Raw genomic sequence first — 18,701 nt, 5'->3', positions numbered from 1 at the left:
CTGCAGGGCCACTCGGGACTTTGACCTTATAAAGAACGAACAGCACAAGATTTTCATCACGTTGCAACCGACCACAGGCAGGAAGGCGGCCAGCAAAATCCAATTTAAGTTGAAAGTTAACCTGCAGTACTCAGGCGAGGAATTCTTTGAGAAACCGTGAAAGTAGCAGTTCACTCAGATACGATACAACTTCGCCGAATATCGGCCACAAGTGACAGTAACCAAGAACTGATAGCAAAATCAACCAGTTAATTCGACTCGCGATTAACAGTGATGCAAACTCGACACTCAAACAATTTATAAGAACACCCCTCGAACAAACAGAGTGGCCACACGGACCAATCATGGTTTGAAAACTATCCACCAGAAAAAATAATAGCTCACTATTTGCAAATTAATCCAAGCCTCCAGGTTAGCCGAGAGCGCTAATGCGCTGCTTCCTGGATTCGGGTAGGCGCGCCGGCCCCGGAACGAAGCCGCCCGCCGGATTAACGACGAGGGCCGGTTTGCCGGCCAGCCTGGATGTGGTTTTTAGGCAGTTTTCCACATCCCTCTAGGTGAATACCGTGCTGGTCCCCACGTCCCGCCTCAGTTACACTCCTCACAGGCATTTGAAACACATCCGCACTTTTCCACGATTTACACTCGACGCAGACAGATGGGGGGGGGGGGGGGGAGGGGCATCCGGCCACCCCTTCATATTAACAAGCCAAATCCGATTTAACCACGCCAACCCCGCGCAAAATGCGGGACAAAGGCGCAAGCGATAGAATTTGCAAATTAATCAGGCGAGCTGTCGTAGGTGTGCAAGCCAGGCCGAACTCGCCACAGCGCAAAGGCGGAACGCCTCTCGCCCGGAGGCCGTGTTTGCTGGCCACTGCAGCCACGCTCTCAGTGACTGCACCAGTGCGGCGCTGCAGGCTGGCACGCGCCTGCTGATGCCCTGCGATGCCCCGCGCACGCTCGCTCCGCACTCCTTTCCCCCTTGCAGAAGGCCGGGCCCCGCATGTCGAGGGGCCGCTCTCCAACCAGCAAGCACGCCACAGAGCATACCGCGTAGGCAGAGAAATCTCCGCAAAAGCAAGAGCATCGCACAAAGTCATGGCAAAATTTTCACCTTCTCTAGAGCTCTCTTACCCAGAGACATTCTGTTTTTTAATTCCTCCATGCACCTTCCATTTCTGGTCCGAGCACGGGGCTCACAACCCGATCCACACGCCGCTGTTAAGCACTAATGAAGGACTGGGTCCCTTACTTCGATTTATTAAGGTCAATCCAACACATTTATTTCAAATAACATAAATTAAATTACATTTGAATCTGTCTGGCATTAAACAGGAATTAAAAAAACAATTTCAATATCAGCTGATTTAGTGCGTGAAGCGCGAATTAATCCAATAACCAGATAAACTATACAATTCTCTGTAATTCAAAAGAAAGAGAAAAACAAAATTGAATCACTGACAAATATCCAAAAAACTTACAATACTACTCAAAAGAATACACTGAAGTGGGGAGCAGTCATTCACCCGACAGAACTTCAAAATGAGTTCAATAACACAGCTGCGTGCCCCAGAAAACTGCAAGACATTAAATAAACTTCATTTGACGAATAACAAATACTCATTGACATTACGCCACTCCTGTTTGAACTGCAGTGTCCCAAAGAAACAGGCGCTTATTCTGAAAGAACAATTTTTTTTGTATGTTTACATTACAGCATTAAGGAATTCCAAAAGATGTCCAATCGAACTCCCCCCCCCCCCCCCTTTTGAGTTGAGGCACAAATCTTTCCCCTTTCTAGGCGGAGGCTGAGCCAGAAACACAGAATGCCACAAAAAGACAGTTTGGCTATCAAATCTTACAGGACACCCTGAATCAGTTACAGACAAGGCGTCGGCACCCACAAATAACACAGGCTAAGAGTCAGGCAGGGAGCACATCCTACGAGAACTTGTTCACACTATGCTCACCACAAACTGTAGACATTCCGCTTACGGTGGCTGCCAGAAGGACGAAGCAACCGACAGGCCCACGCCGTGCTTCTCACACAGGCACCTCAATTCGTACAAACATCTAGGCCAACACCAAGTCCGGACTCCCCTCTCACTGCGAGGCTTGGTACAGTTCATATGAACTGTATTCCAGGCAACCAGTAAGTGCCGCAGGAGTTTCACGATTAGCAAACAGCCTCAGCGTAACAGACATCACACGTGTGCTTACGCCCGAGCTACAACTCCGCCATTCTCACCGCCCGCCCCAAACCAACCGCCTCTCAACGTCCCGCGCACCCCAGCCGAAAACGCAAAGATGCTCATGACCGTGGACGCGCCAAAGATAACAATCCGATCGCTGATGAACGACCAGCGATCTGGCTTAATTTCCTGAAACCAAACTTCCAAAATCCTTAATAGATTTCACGTGTTCCACGTTCTTGCTTACCAACGATATTTTGGCGGGACCTTCATGTTTGCTCAAGCTCATCACTTTGAATCTTCCTAAATTTATTGGCATTCCAACCTCTTCTCACACTTTTACGATCCTCTGTATCACAAATTGTAGTCTTCCTCTGATTCTGTTCTCAGTCCTAAGTAAAACGCTGGGCAATACCAATTTGAAAAAGATTACCGCACTGATAGTATCGTGGGCGTCCTATGGTTGATCGGATGAGGTCTTCTCAGTTACAACGAAGGCAAGAACAGGCAGCCTCCAGTAGGACGGTGTGGGGCAAAGGACATACTGCTGGGAGTGCCTTCGGGGCGACGACAGCTTCACTTTGTAGGCCGCAGTCCAATTAGGTGATGTCTGACGCTTCAGGTCCCAAGTACTGTGTGCAGGCCGTGGGTGTTGGAGCACGTCGCCAGTGTCAGTCAATCTGTTGTGCAGGAAACCAAAATAAAGTTAGGAAGAGAATTTTAGTTCGGGGAGAAGTGATATTTTGATGGTTGCTATTGTACTGTACTTCTGTCAGAGACGTGGAAGGACTTGGAAGAGCACTAGAAGGAAATGAATTTTTTTCTTAGAAAAAGCGAGTCAAATATCCGAATTAAACCAATCGTTGCTGCGTGATGTTTAGAAAACGAGACACTAAACTTATTGGAGTTTTCGAAACGTGGTGCGGCAGAAGAATGCTGCAGATTAGATGCGTAGATCACGTAACTAATGAGGAGGTACTGAACAGAATTGGGGAGAAGAGGAATTTGTGACACAACTTGACTAGAAGGAGGGATCGGCAAGTAGGACACGTTCTGAGGCATCAAGGCATCGCAAATTTAGTATTGCAGCGATGCGCGGAGGGTAAAAAACGTAGAAGGACCAAGAGATGAACACACTAAGCAGATTCAGAAGGATGTAGGTTGCAGTACGTACTGGGAGATGAGGAAGCTTGCACATGATAGAGTGGCACGGAGAGCTGCATCAGACCAGTCTCTGGACTGAAGACCACAACAACAACAAACTTAGTGGATGCGTTTTGTAATTTGGGCAGCAAAATGTGTGACGATGGCCGTGTTAGGGAGGATATAAAATGCAGATCAGCAGTAGCAAGAAAAACATTTCTCAAACAGATTTACGTTAACTCTGAATTTTTATTTAAAAGTTAGGAGATAATTTCGTTAAGACTCGTGTCTAGTGTGGCTCGTACACAAGTGCAACGTGGACGGCAAACATTTTAGACAAGAAGAGAATATAAGTTTATGAAATGCGATGCTATAGGAGATTGCAGTAGGTATGATGGATAAATTGAATTAGTAACGAGAAGGTAGTAAGTCGAACTTAGGCAATAAATTTCTTTTCTCCCAACTTGACAAAAACTGTACAAATGTGAGTAGGACACGCGCTCTGTGCCTTCTGTACAAACTTAATTATATAGACAATAGTAGCAACATCGGGGGTCTACACTTTCCGTGGAATCCGAACCACGTGTTGTATCTGGCGACTCCTCACAACGTTAAAAGGTGAAGGCTAGGCTAAAATGGAGACTAAAAAGTCCATGACCCGACCGAGATTCGATCCCGCATTGTCTTACCTTACAGGTATGTGCTTTATCGCCCTTTTTCTATAACAGTAATGTACTGATTAGGCCACATGTACAGTAAACTTACATTGGATTAATGGTAATAAATCTCAGTATGACACCGTTTACATATATGAAATTAGAATTAAATAGAAAATTAGTTGCAAAATCCACGACAGAAGAATCTGAATATTCGTTTAAACAAGAAACATATTTTGCCAAAAGGAAACGATAACGGTCACAGTCAGCCTCAGAATGGTAGAGGCAAGGTGGGCACGGATCGAACCTAAAGATGTGGCTACGATTCCTAAGAACAGCGCAAAAGGGAGAGAAACAGAGGAAAAACAGAGACGAGGAAGCAAAGGCACAACGAAGGCAGAAGCCACAGCCGGAACCAACCAACACCCTCTCTACGTAAGGTAAGGTTCATCGTGTTGGCAAACAGTTCTCGATATCTGGCCTGTTGCCAGCAGGACCAGTAAGCCGTAGACGTAAACTGGCAAAAGGCCAAGTGGTCATCGTCACCATCACCAGCAACGACGAGGTGTACAAAGTGGCCACATGGTCGTAACAGTCTTTGTCCGTGGAACAAAATAAGTAGCCAGCCGCAGAATATATCAGTGGAGTATGCAGCTTCAACAGACATAGTGAGTAAAGCAGGTGCTTCCTGAGCAGTGACCAGTCTGCTAGGTGTCACTGACCCCGATCCAACTATGGTCACCCTGTACCAGCGGGAGGCTGATGTCGGTCCACACAACTTTCTGGCATATTCGCGGTGATAATTATTCACCGGTAATGGGGCGTGGAAGCCCTTCCCAGCAGGTCAACAAACACTAGGCCATGACCACCGGCCGCTGCAATATATCAGTCTCAAAATAACTCCCATCTAGGTTGAACTCTCGAAAGACTGTTACCAAGTAGTCAACCAGATCAATTTACGTAGAGAGAATAATCGACCAGTGCAAACACCCGTCGTATTGAATCTTCTCATGCAACACACACAGCCACTTCTGTCGCCGCTCTAGCAGAATATTGACTAGCTCACTGTTCGGCTATCCAGAAGGCGCCGTGGACGCCGCCTATAGGGCTTGTCCCAGCAACTGCGTGCAAGAGCCGACTAACCAGCCAGCTGGAACCTTTCTTTGTACCCGCCGCTCACGACACCCTGAAGCCACAACTCTCAATTCGTTCCAGAAACCGACTACATCCGCCATGCTCCCACCACGACGAACGGTGTCGTCTTAGGAAACCAGCCACATATTTATCACTGTAATTACAATAAAATGTTACGATTGCAGCCCCAATCTGATGACATTCGACACTGAGTAAACTATTGAAAATACCTCCTTCTGACGCCTCTAGCTCTCGAAATATCTATATCCTTCTTACGTTCTAGGCGCTACAGTCTGGAACCGCGCGACCACTACGGTCGTAGGTTCGAATCCTGCCTCGGGCATGGATGTGTGTGATGTCCTTAGGTTAGTTAGGTTTAAGTAGTTCTAAGTTCTAGGGGACTGATGACCTCAGACGTTAAGTCCCATAATGCTCAGAGCCTATTGAACCATATATCTTTCTTACGACTGAAGGTAACGGTCCACGTAAAATATTTCACCCCCTTACTGCTATCGACGGTTGAAATCGTAATTTTTCATGTCAAATCCATAGCGTCCTTACGACTGGGACAGATTATTTTCTCTACACATGCTCTAACCCTGACCACAGTAAATTTACACAGCACCACATACTCTATATGCCTGGTGAACACAGCACATCTTTCACACACCCCCTAATAAGTATAATACTTCGGAAATAACTGAATGCTGCTGACAACAAACAGAATTGAGCGAAAATTCCAAAATGGATGGACATGATCCATTTGTTTTTCTTGCGAGTGTTACCAGTATGTAATGGCCTTATAAGGGACTAGCTGTTAAATATTCGATCAGAACGACTATGTTACTCTCACCCTGCATAAAAAGTAGTCCTGGTTCCACAGGCAACCCAAGTATCACTAATTATAACCATATTAGGAACCATACAGGCTTTACAAATCGGGGTATGATATTGCTTCCGAGTGGAGTGGTTTTCCACACAAATACCACTACACTTAATGTACACAGTGATTGCAAGAGTGTGTATTAACGGACCAAAAGTGCAGGAGCACGTTGCAGCGGTGTAAGCTCATAATAAAATTTCCCGCCTCACCGAATTTAGAAAGTGATTTGGCTGAAGAAAGTGGTATTAAGCCGATATTTGCAACCCCTTCATGCCACTAGTAGATATTTCCCATAGTAAGAAACAGTATTTGTAACACATTCTATCTCGATACCATGTAGACAGTGTATCACGGTATTGTGTTATATCTACAGGTGATAGGCGAGGGAGGACAATAGTTGATTGCAAATGATCACATACAGCAGATGGTGTGCTATGTGAGGAATCGCTTAAAAAATACAACGGTACACTAAAGTCGTATAAAATATAAACAAAATCGTATTACAAAGTTACTAGCTTTACAGATCTATAGTGTTACCGTTTCTGGTTGAAATTCTGTTTGGGATCTGGAATCAAGTCTCTTCAGTCAATCACACACTTGCGTTGGATCCTATAGAGATGTCTTTTAATGATGAAAGCCACTGTTGAATATATACGAGGTATTGACAAATCTCCAAACGAGTCACCTTTTTACCACCTGTCTGCTAAGGATCCGAAACAGCTACAGTACAGCATGGTTTTAGACTGTCTCTCTGCATCTTGTACCTATTCTTCACTCTGCCCTGTTCTCCCTGCAGCTTTGTCCATGTGATCGCTCCAATTTAACTCACAACTGAGCCGAGGTAGGAGAGCACTATACCTACCATCCTGTGGAGAAACAGTGTGAACTGAGTTAATGCGACACGGCCTTGTTTTGACCACTCGGAGGAAATGGAAACTTGTTGTCGTAGCTCTACCAGCCGTGTACGATGTGTAAGGCCAGCGCCAAGTAAAACTTTGCCCTGCAGCAAAAAAATGGTTCAAATGGCTCTGAGCACTATGGGACTTAACATCTATGATCATCAGTCCCCTAGAACTTAGAACTACTTAAACCTAACTAACCTAAGGACATCACACAACACCCAACCATCACGAGGCAGAGAAAATCCCTGACCCCGCCGGGAATCGAACCCGGGAACCCGGGCGTGGGAAGCGAGAACGCTACCACACGACCACGAGATGCGGGCTGCCCTGCAGCACAAAGTGGTAGAAAAGACAGTACAAGCAGTTACAGTGGTGCTTCTTATTGGAGAAATTATGAAGACATCACATCATACAGGAACTGGAAGTAGGATGAGGATTCCGCTACTGCATTGTGGTGCATTCCCAAACTATATTACGGGCTACAGTCTGAAGAACATCTGTGTCTCTCAAGGTGCATTCATGTCTGTCACTCAAACATTCTCTCCCTCCTTATTATTTTGTACCATCCAACTGAGAAAAACTATAAAACTTCACTAACGGCACCCAGTTGATAATTTTCTAAGGTATTCCCATATCCCTTTCTTCCAATATATTGTAAACAGATAGCGTATGTACTGACATTGAGCTTACGTGCCGATCCTATTGAAATATACAGGTATTGGTTCACTGGAGCAGGTGGCCAGTGATCAAAGTCGCCTGTATAGACCAATATAAAATTTCGACATCTGTACTGTAGGAGCACCTTATCCCACAGACTATCAATCACAAGAGAGAGTTCCTGTGTTGTTCTTTCATAAGCAGTTTCGTACATTGTTTTTCTGCTGTAATATCGAACCATTGTATGATTGCAGCTTTGTATACCACCTTCTTTTTTGTTTCCCCACCAAAGCTTCAAGGTCAGTGTCAGGTGCTAAACTGACATTAACATGTTTCGATCCATTGGCTCTCAACATTGGATGATGTAAGCTATGCTGCTCTCACAACACGCTGAATGGTGAAAATAAGAGGCAGAGACAATGTTTCTTATTGATAAAAATGGGAGTAGATCGCAATATGGAAACTGGAAGAGTTTGCGGCAGTGTGGAGCATTTCCAAACAGCTGTCCAAAGGTGATGACCTCTACATTTAATCTCGTCTTTCACAGTGATAGCATAGCAGATGTCTCAGTGTTCCATTGTCGAAGATTCCGTGAACATTGATTCTTCATATTGGTGGTACATATATCACAAAAGGTATATTATCACTGTTTCAGTGTCCTGGATGGTAGTCATCCTGACCTCCCAATCTTTCGACAATACGTCTTTCATTTGTACGACTTACAGTGCCTAACAACATGTGGAACAAAGAGGTATTCTGTAGGATCTAAATCCATAAGTATGCACCATCAGTTGTCAATGCCACCAATGGAGGAATATTCCCAGGTTAGCATGTAAGTACCCTCGTCCCTCCATACTTGCTGTCGTATTTTCATTAATATGATTTATTTTCCATCAATGTTCGTAATTTTACTAGGTTTTCCGTAATATCAACACGTTTTACTCTATTATTCGATGTCAAAACCACCACTCTCGGCGAGTTATCACCTCGACAAAATGTCTCATTGCCTCCGTTGTCATTGCTAAACAACTCCTCCATTCCTTTGCGAGGGTCATATACATGTGGACATGTCACAAACACTGTTACTTACGGTAGGAAAAAGCCATCAGCAGAGGAGAGGTGTAAAAATTTACTAACCAAAACACTTTATACATTCGATAAGATATTATTACTATTTGCCATCTTCCCCCATGTCGATGGAGTCACATAGTATTCTCGCATTCGTGGGGTAAAGTCAGAGATTCAAATCTCTAGCACTCAGCCCTCTATTTGGAAATGAGCTGTACGATTGTTGAACCTATAAGTTAAGGACCCTCAGCAAAGCTCTACATGGTCTCTCTCTATGAGTCTTGTAACTCTTCATCTTTCTTTAATCAGCCTTCCCTGCCACACTGTCACTGACTAATCTGCTACATTCGACATGTCGTGAAGAAACAGAACGAGCTGAGTTCCACGTATTCAGTAAATTCCACATTTTTCTGCTACAAAAACGCCTGTTCCAAACTTGTACCAACTGGGGCTAGTGATATAGACCGGTTTTCTCATTCCAATAATGTAACTGCTGTCCTGTGAAGACTGTTCTGCACCAATCTTACTCACATCAGCTGTCCGATTACACACAGTCTATCTAGATGCTTGCATGCTGAGGAGTTTAGCTCTCCTTATTGGTGTATAGTAGATATGAGCCTGATACATTTGAGAGTGTTGTGGTGATATATCAGAAGATTATGAGGAATATGAATAAGAATAAGGAACATTTGAGTTACACATGATGGAGCCCCAGATGGAAGGAGTTTGAGACATTTTACCCGCATCATTTGTGCTATCAGTTCTCTAGAATTGTTGAAGTGTCTGGATTCCATACCAACAAGGTGCTGGGAAGAGAGAAATGATCATAGAACATAAACACAGACGCACAGCAGTGATGTTTAATATGTGAAATTACACGCCATGCAGAATTAACTAAAAAAAAAGAACCCACAGGTCTCTTCCACACATACATTTGATATTTGTCAAGCAAATATATACACAGGGATTGCAGTAGTGACAAACTTCTCTCACTAACTTAGAATCACTGCAGTTATAAAGCTGAAACTCGATTTATGTCCAAGATATAGCAGAGAAATGGGGTACTTCACATACTTCACATACTTCACATTCATCTAGAGGATGGGACCGATGACCTCTCTGTTTGGTCCCCATCCCCAAATTAACATAACAACCATGCATCTAGTGGAGGGTCCTGAAATAGGTTTCCCATTGATGGACATGATTGATCCCACATGCATTGTAAGTCGTCTGCTGGAGAGGTGTCCTGTTAACGACTGCATGTAGATAGCGCTCTAAATCACACACAGAACCCGCAGTTGTATATAAGTCGAACGCAATTTTCTGCCACACAGCTGATGCGCCCTGATATAATAACGGAACAGAATGGTTAAATACATGTTAAATGACCTGCTGCAACAACTCCCTCTCTTTATACTCCATCATCAGGCTACCATTAAATCATACCTCGTTACAACCCCTCTCAATCAATCACTGCGTGTTTTCTATCATCCTTTAACGCAGATCCATGATAATTTAGAGGTAGATGGTTGTCTTTTCCAGGAATGCATCAAAGATAAAAGTCAGTTTGCATGTATCCAAATTATCTCAGCAGACAAACAGCAGAATGTTGTTAAAAGCCATTCAGAGACTGTTCTGTAAGGTACTCGTTAGGTGACACCACATGGTCGTGATTAGTGGAGTGTACAGAGAAGCGCACTGTAAATACCTTTCTTTAGGGTCATATAAACAGTCCTGCACAGGATCAAACAGCCTTTCATTCGGTGACTTTGGGGCCAGACCTGGGCTTGTGATCTGACATACACAAATGGAACACCGAGGCATCTGCTAACCCATCACTGTGGAAGATGAGATTAAATCTAGAGATCATCACCTTCGGACAGTTGTTTGAAAATGCTTCACAATGCTGCAAACTCTTCCAGTTTACATATGTCCTCCACATTTTTGTCGATATGAAACACCACCTCTGTCTTTTATTTCAACTGTCCTGTATGTTGTGGGAACAGCATAGTTTACATCATGCAATGTCCTGCTTTCAAAGAGAGTCAATGGATTGAAATGCTTCAATGTCGAATTACTACCTGACCTCAGTCATGGAGGAAACACAAAATGTATAGTGGTTTAAAAAGCTTTAGTTATACACTGCTTGCGCATACTACAGCAGAAAAACCATCTATCAAACCACTTACGAAAGAACAGCACAGGAACCCTCTCTCATGATTGATAGTCCTTTGGGTATGGTGATCCTACAGTACAGGCAACGAAAGATTACACTGCTCTGTGACTTTGATCACTGGCCACCTGCTCCAATACCTGTATCTTTAATAGGATCGTCAGATACATTCGATGTCAGTATATAGACATTACTTGTTTTCTACATATTGGAAGAGACGGATGTGGGAATAACATACCAAGTTCTCTACCGGGTGATGTTAGTGAAGTTTTTATAGTATGCAGTTTTTCTCAGTTGGATGATACAAGATAACAAGGATGGAGAGAATCTTTGGGTGACAGACATGTATGCACCCAAGGACTGCAGCTCTTGTATGTAGTCTGGAATCACACCACAATCCTCATCCTTCTTCCAGTTCCCCTATGATGTGAAGCCTTCATAATGTCGCCAATAAGAAACACCACTGTAAGTGCTTGTATTATGTTTCCTACTACATTGTGTTGCAGGAGAAAGTTTCGTGTAGTACTGGCCTTAACACTGTACGCGTTTGGCAGAGATAGAACAACATGTTCCCATTTCCACTGTGTGATCAAAACACGGTCTTGTCGCATTGATTCAGACCACCCTGTTTCTCCATAGGATACAGAAGGTGGCAGATATAGTGCTCTCCGACTTCCGCTCGGTTCTGACTTAAACTGGAGCGATCACGTGGACAAAGCTGCACGGAGAGCAGGGCAGAGCCAGGAATAGTTACAAGATGCAGAGAGACAGTCAAAAACCATGTTGTACTTTAGCTGTTTCGGGTCTTTAGCCGATAGGCAGTAAAAAGGTGACTCGTTTGGAGATATGACAATAGCTCGAATATATTCAACAGTAGCTACAATCATTAAAAGACATCTCTATAGCATCCAACGCGAGAGTGTGGTTGACTGAAGAGACTTGATTCCAAATCGCAAACAGAACTTCTACCAGAAACGGTAACACTGTAGATCTGAAAATCCAATGATTTGGTAATAGGATTCTTTTATTTCTTATCACTTCAGTGTAGCGTTGCATTTTTAAGTGATTCCTCACATAGCACTGGATCTGCTGTATGTGATAATTTGCAATCAACGGTTGTCCTCCCTCGCCTATAACCTGTAGATATAACACAGTACCCTGTTACACTGTCTACATGGTATCGAGGTAGAATGTGTTACAAATACTGTTTGTTACTATGGAAAATATCTACAATGGGTATGAAGGAGTCGTAAATATTGGCTTAATACCACTTTCCTCAGCCAAATCACTTTCTAAATTCGGTGAGGTGGGCAACTTCATTATGAGCTTAAACCGCTGGCGACGTGATCCTGCACTTTTGGTCTGTTAATACGCACTCTTGCAAACACTGTGTATATTCATTGTCGTAGTATTTGTGTGGAAGACCACTTCATTCGGAAGCAACATCATACCCCGATTTCTAAAGCCTGTATGGTTCCTAACATGGATATAATTAGTGATACTTGCGTGTACCTGTGGAACCAGGACCATTTTTTATTCAGCATGACAGTAACATAGTCGTTGCAGTCGTGTTTTTAATAGCTTGTCGCTTTTAAGACGATTACATCTCTTCTCCTAAGACATACTGGTACCATTCGCAAGAAAAAACAAATCGAGCAAGTCCATCCATTTAGGACTTTTTGTTCAATAATATTTTTGTCACCAGGATTCAGTTATTGGCCAAGTATTAAACTTAGTGTGGGATGTGTGATAGATTAGCTGGATTACGAGACTTATAAGTTCGTGTTGGGGTGTAAAGGTACTATGCTCAGTCTCCTGACTATGTCTGGGTATAAGAAAGGTAGAGATTTAAAGTGGATAACTGTGATTTCATCGCATCGATAGCAATAAGGGGGTGAAATATTTTACATGGAACATTATCTCCAGTCATAGGAAGGATACAGATATATTTCCAGAGCTAGAGCTGTCAGGATGACGTACTTCCAACACTTCGCTCACTGTCAAATGTCACCAGATCGGGGCTGCAATCGTAATATTTAATTGTAATTACAGTGATATATATGTGGCTCTTTTAAAATGCGAGCGTGTGGTCGAGGTAGCTGGTGGCTGGAACGAATTGATATTTCTGGCACGAGGCTGTCGCGAGTGGTGAGTACAAAGAAAGGTTTCGGCTGGCTGGCTAGTCGGCTCTTGCACACAGCTGCAGGGATAGGTCCTGGCAGCAGACTTCATGGTGCCCTTTGGGCAGCTGAGTAGTGAACTAGCCAGTATGCTGCTAGGGCGACGACAGATGTGGATATGTATGTTGTTTGAGAAGATTCAATATGACGTGTGTTTGCGGTGGACAGTTATTACCTCCAAGCAAATTGTTTGGTTGACTGCGTATTGACAATCTCTCAGTACAGTGGGCGTTTGGATGCTGGAGGGTGGGTGTGGCAGGTGCCAGCACAGCTGGTATGGGTGCAGGTTTCTCCCGCACCCACACCCTGCCACGAATACTGACAACACTTTATGTCTATGCAGTTAAGGCTGGAAGTTCCTGAACACTCCTGTCTCATTTAGTGCAGATTGTCTTTGAGTAGTTTATTATCCCACAATATTTGTACAAGGTAGTTTTTCACACACTGTGTAGAGAATGTACCATTAACGAAGACAACTCAAAATATTCAATAAATGATTCAAGACGTCGAAGGAGCAAACACAGTGGACGGGAATGTTCATAGACAATTTATATATCGAGGTACTGAGAGAACTATTGGTTTTTTGGATTGACACATGAGCATTAATAGCTCACAAAAAGAATAAATGATGCTCATGCTGCCACCGCTGCTGCTGATTGTCATGGTCATGAAACATTTGTTTGGGTTCCATGACACCTGAAGCTTTAGTGTCCATACAACGATGTTTTACGAGAGAAGTGTGGTCGAAAGTCGGAAAATATTAAAATTTCAACAAGAATTGCAATATAAAAATACTGTAAAGAGCGTTTATTTATTTACTGTGTCGTCATTCTTCATACTGGTTTGATGTGTCAGACGACGAATTCGTCTCCTATGGCAGCCTCTTCATCTTAGAGTATCACTTGCATCCTATGTCTTCAATTAAATGTTGCATGTATTCCAGTATGTGTTGTCTCTTCAGTTTTGTCTCTACAGTCCCTGCTAATACAATGGAAGTTATTCCCTGGTCTCTTAACAAATGTTCTGTCATCCTGTCTCTTCTTGTTGTCAGTGTATTCCATATGTTTCTTTCTTCATCGACTCTGCGGAAAACCTCCTCATTCCTTACTTTATCAGTCGATCTAATTTTCTGTAGCATGACATCTCAGATGCTTCGATTCCTTCCCACAGTCCATGATTCATTACCATGCAATGCTGTGCTCCAAACGTACATTCTGAGAAATTGCTTCTTCAAATTAAGACCTATCGCACTTATAATGAAACCTAAAACATTTACACAAGAAATTCACCAGAATATTTCGAAATAGCACAGGATAGTGTGGGGCTGACTGTTCTCTAGACTAAAAACTACGAGCGTGGACATCCGCTACTCTGCACCCATCTGTGGTTTGCCAGAGAGAGGACGAACAAACTTCATGGAAATTAGCGGAGCTGCCGATGACGTCCCATGTTACGTCGCCTCACAACTCAACCTAGTGAATGAGCACTTGCCCGCGGCCACAATGCGCTTCCATTACCATCTGAGTTGAGCCACATATTGCAAACTAACTACTTTCTTTTGAAATCAGGACTTTAATAAAAATGGCAAGGTAAATCAGAATACAGGGAGAAGTTGTGATCTAAATGACAATAGATTTATTCTTTCTCAACATCACAAGAGAAAAAAAAAATCTCTAAAGAAACGTCACATAGACATTTTCATTTCACAAATGCTTTCACTAATATGGGGTCTATGGAGGACAAAGTGATCAGCTGGGGATCGACACCATGACACTAACCAGAACACTAATCGCTCTATCTTACTTCATACACGTCAATCTCGGGTGTGGCACAAAAACTACCCCACAATCAACCATCTGTAGTCTACCATTCCAAAAAAAAAAAAAAAAAAAAAAAAATTGTTTGAAAGAACAAGGCACTGAGGAACATATATTGGAGCCCTACAACGTAGCACTGAATACTTTGCCCTTCTGCTGGTCAGGGCGTCACATCACGATGCGTACAGTGACTGAAGTCATGGACAGTCGCAATCCGTTATTAATGGCACGTGCCTGAAAATGCAAGTACGCGGTCTCGCGTTCGGTTAATTCGGAATGCAGGTACTTCCCTATTAGCCTCTGAAAATCCGGTGGATTCCAGTGTGCAGGTGGCTCCGTTTGCTGGTCGGCCAAACCAATTTGACTCCGTGCCATGACTATACGTGACAGAATATGTCAAATGTTTACACGGCCGACTTAAGACAAATAAGTACACACACGCATCACTCGTTGTGTGTGTGATGCTAGAAGCACTACCTCTGACAGTTCAGAAGGAAACTGGCATAGGCTCTAAGTGGCACACTAGCAAAGGACGTCTCACCGTTTAGGTAGAAACCTGCAGTTCTTTACAAGCGAAGTGCAAGTACAAGAGTGATCTCTTTCTGTCCACTTTACTCCTCAGCTCGGTGCCAAAAGTCCATTTACATCTTAGACTTGCCCCACTTTAGCACAAGCCAATTACGAGCTGTAGTGGGGCATTCGAAGCTTGCAGAGAGCACCTTTCTCTGCATACACCAATTTCACCGATCAGTTATTTGGGAGAAAAGGAAAAAAGATTCAGCTTCACAGCCTCTTTCCCACGCATTTACGCCATGTGTTTTACTAACAACATGACCAGGATGGAACCACACCCCTCCATAAACAGCCGTTGTCTCCCCTGTTGTGTCTATTTCGAAGTTTCCAAAGAACGGCCATAAATTCGCTAAAAGCCTCGTGCTTTCACAAATAAGTTTTGCAACAGAGTCTGGACGTCTGGGCGCCAGTGACCTGTCCCACGGAAATTCGCAGATTGCTCACAGTTGTCTCGTCAGCTCCCTGCCTAACAAGGGCCCATCCTCTGCTTTATTGCCGGTCTACAATGCACTGACCATTGCAGCGGCGACTTCTAGGCGCTAGTCAGTCTACCTGGATGCAGACGCCAACTGAACAGCGCCAACCAACATGTCTGCACAGTGAGACCGCGGAACTCGGCCGTCCAGAAATGTTTCCACCCGGGTTCTGCAGAAAAAATGCGCTTCCCTCGGCCCACTGTCGCCGTGAGCTTTTACTGCAGTCGTTTAAATCAGCACCCTATTCCTTTGAACACAGCTAAAGTTTACCGTTATTCCTTCCCTAGAGCACACAAGAAAGAGCATTAAGTACTGCCCACCATTTCATCATGATGTATGAAGTCAAATCGTAATAAAGATCATCTTCCCTAAGAACATGAAGGAGCACAACACCGAAACAAAAGTCAGAGTGCCCTGCAATCTCTCAATATGTTTAGAACAATGAACACAAATTAAAAATTATTATTCAAAATATTATTCATTTGTACAAATAAGACATTCATTCTTCATCTGTTAATAAATAACATTTCGAATAATAGATAAATCTTAAATCAAATTTCATTATTGCTCCAAATGTTTCATAAATTGAACAAGTGTGCTTCTTGTCACTTTTAAATTAGTTTTCAAAGCAACTCTTCTTCAAATATATCATCAGGAAGTTTATCAGATTTGCGAAGATTTGCTACAGTGACACATGGGAGGAGAGAAATCCTAAGAGATAAAACCAATTTTGGACACAAGGATTGTTGCTGTTCACAACGTTTAAGTGTAATGGCTGCTCCCAGGTGACGCTGTTGTATTTACGGCAGTCAAATGGAAGGAAACTGTAGCAAAACATAGCAGGGTCACGGAATGATGAAGCCAGCATGAGAGTGACTCGCTAGTGGCAGGTAGGCATTATGCATCGGCGTGTGGTATACCAACTGGTAAAATTTTTGAGACGTTCCAAGGAGGGCCTACGAAGAAAATGTAGCAAAATACATTGCCACAAGCAACACAACTCCAAGACCTGTTGTGTATCTCGCATCACACATAACACACTAGTGACGTTTTTAAACGATGATGCTGCCACCACCTTTTGTTATTTCTGATGTCGCGATTTCGGCTTTTGAACAGTTGTGAGTGGGTGTAGGTTCCTGGAATGAAAGGAGAAGTCCTATCTCTGTGAAACACATACTAAAATTCCTTTCGTTTATTTGCGTATCACAATCAGAATATTAACATTTCAAGAAAAATGACAGTTAATACATCGAACGTAAAACTAATGGCAGCCTGTGGCTAGTAATAAGTGATTGTCGTGCAAACTTACTAACGCACAATTGAATTACAGAAGGTAATAGGTTATTGAAGGTAATGTGCGGACTTCGTAAGAAAAATTTTCATGAATTTGCGAGGCACATATTCAGAGTGAGTCTCTGAGACAGTAATTACAAATTGGCTTGTAGTTCCCTACACGTCGCACAGTAACTGCCCGGTGTCGATATAGCGGAGCTTTCTGTCGGTGGCTGAAGTACAGGGAATTCACTCAATGGCAGCGCCGGCAGCCCTCTCCTGTGACCAAATGTTTGATGGCCGAATATTTTCCAAGTCCTCCAAAACACGTCCGTGGAGCGGCTGTGAATCGTAGTCTGTCTGCGTGCATTAGTTGTGTCAGATTATCTTTCCACTGACGAATGGTTAGTGACCTTCGGTATATTGGCATTGCTTATCGTGACGAGTGAAGAAGCAAAACGTGGCTGTATGTCTGCACAACACATAGTGGTAAGTTGAGTTCGTAAGTTCACGGTAATGAAATGCAGTGTCGAAATGGTCTAGCAACACGACGCGTATCCGCATGTGGCTGGGATGCGGTCAGCAATTTTGTCACCTCTCGTCAGCGAATGCTGTCGTGTGGCTTGTGCAGCCTCGAAATGAGTCACAAATAATAACCACTCACACAGATCACGGGTCCAATTTATTGCCATCATTTTATTCACAAATATTATTCATAAATACAATTACTATACTGCCCTTTTTTAAATGCGGTAACAACAATTATTAATTACATCCACAACGACTCTGCTTCCTAGTTCAAAATTCTTTTTTTAATAAAATGAATCTACAAACATTTACGAAATTTACACATCGGGTGCTTCATAATTATTTCATGACACAAGAATTATGCTGCTTATATTCCGTAAGATCAAAATCCGCGGCATAGTTAAGTACTTAAATTTTAAAACTGCCCATATCGCCTTCATTTCTCTTTTTAGATCAATCATCAGACATCGTATGGGATTCAGTTGGTGCGGAAAATGGGATATGAGTTCATTATTAGTTGGCATGCACTACGCTAGACCCAGGAAGTCCACTGATACCAAATACCGTCACCTCTAGTCTGCTGTGGCCTCCTACAATTCCTTATTTTTTCCTACTCTTGTCCTTCTGTTAAATTGAGATGGCCGTCCATTAACTCATTTACTGGCAGTTTACCTTGTTATCGGTTCATTGTGGATCTTTGAATGTCGCAAGTCTGCAAGAAAAAGACACACATAACTTGCTAATAACATCCACACAAAATTTATTCAGTAGGACTATCGGTTATTTTCTATCACCTTACCTGTTTCTTTCACCTTACCTCTTTTTATTCTTATTTTACCTCTCACCATGTTCCATTGTTATTCGTTGCCTTTTGCTATAGGCATTGATCAATTCGAGACTCCGCTTACGAAGTTCGTCCTTTTTCAATATTCATTTTAGTTTCGATAGTAACTCACGGGTAAGCGACTTTGGGTGCTCATATCAGCTTAACGGTACCTGTGGATACATAAAATTGTCACATCTTAGTATCATTAGGTTGTAAAA

The sequence above is a fragment of the Schistocerca serialis genome, chromosome 5 (assembly GCF_023864345.2).
Source record: "Schistocerca serialis cubense isolate TAMUIC-IGC-003099 chromosome 5, iqSchSeri2.2, whole genome shotgun sequence".
Lineage (NCBI taxonomy): Eukaryota > Metazoa > Arthropoda > Insecta > Orthoptera > Acrididae > Schistocerca > Schistocerca serialis.
The sequence above is the reverse complement of the archived record's forward strand: the minus strand, read 5'-3'. Positions refer to the sequence as shown.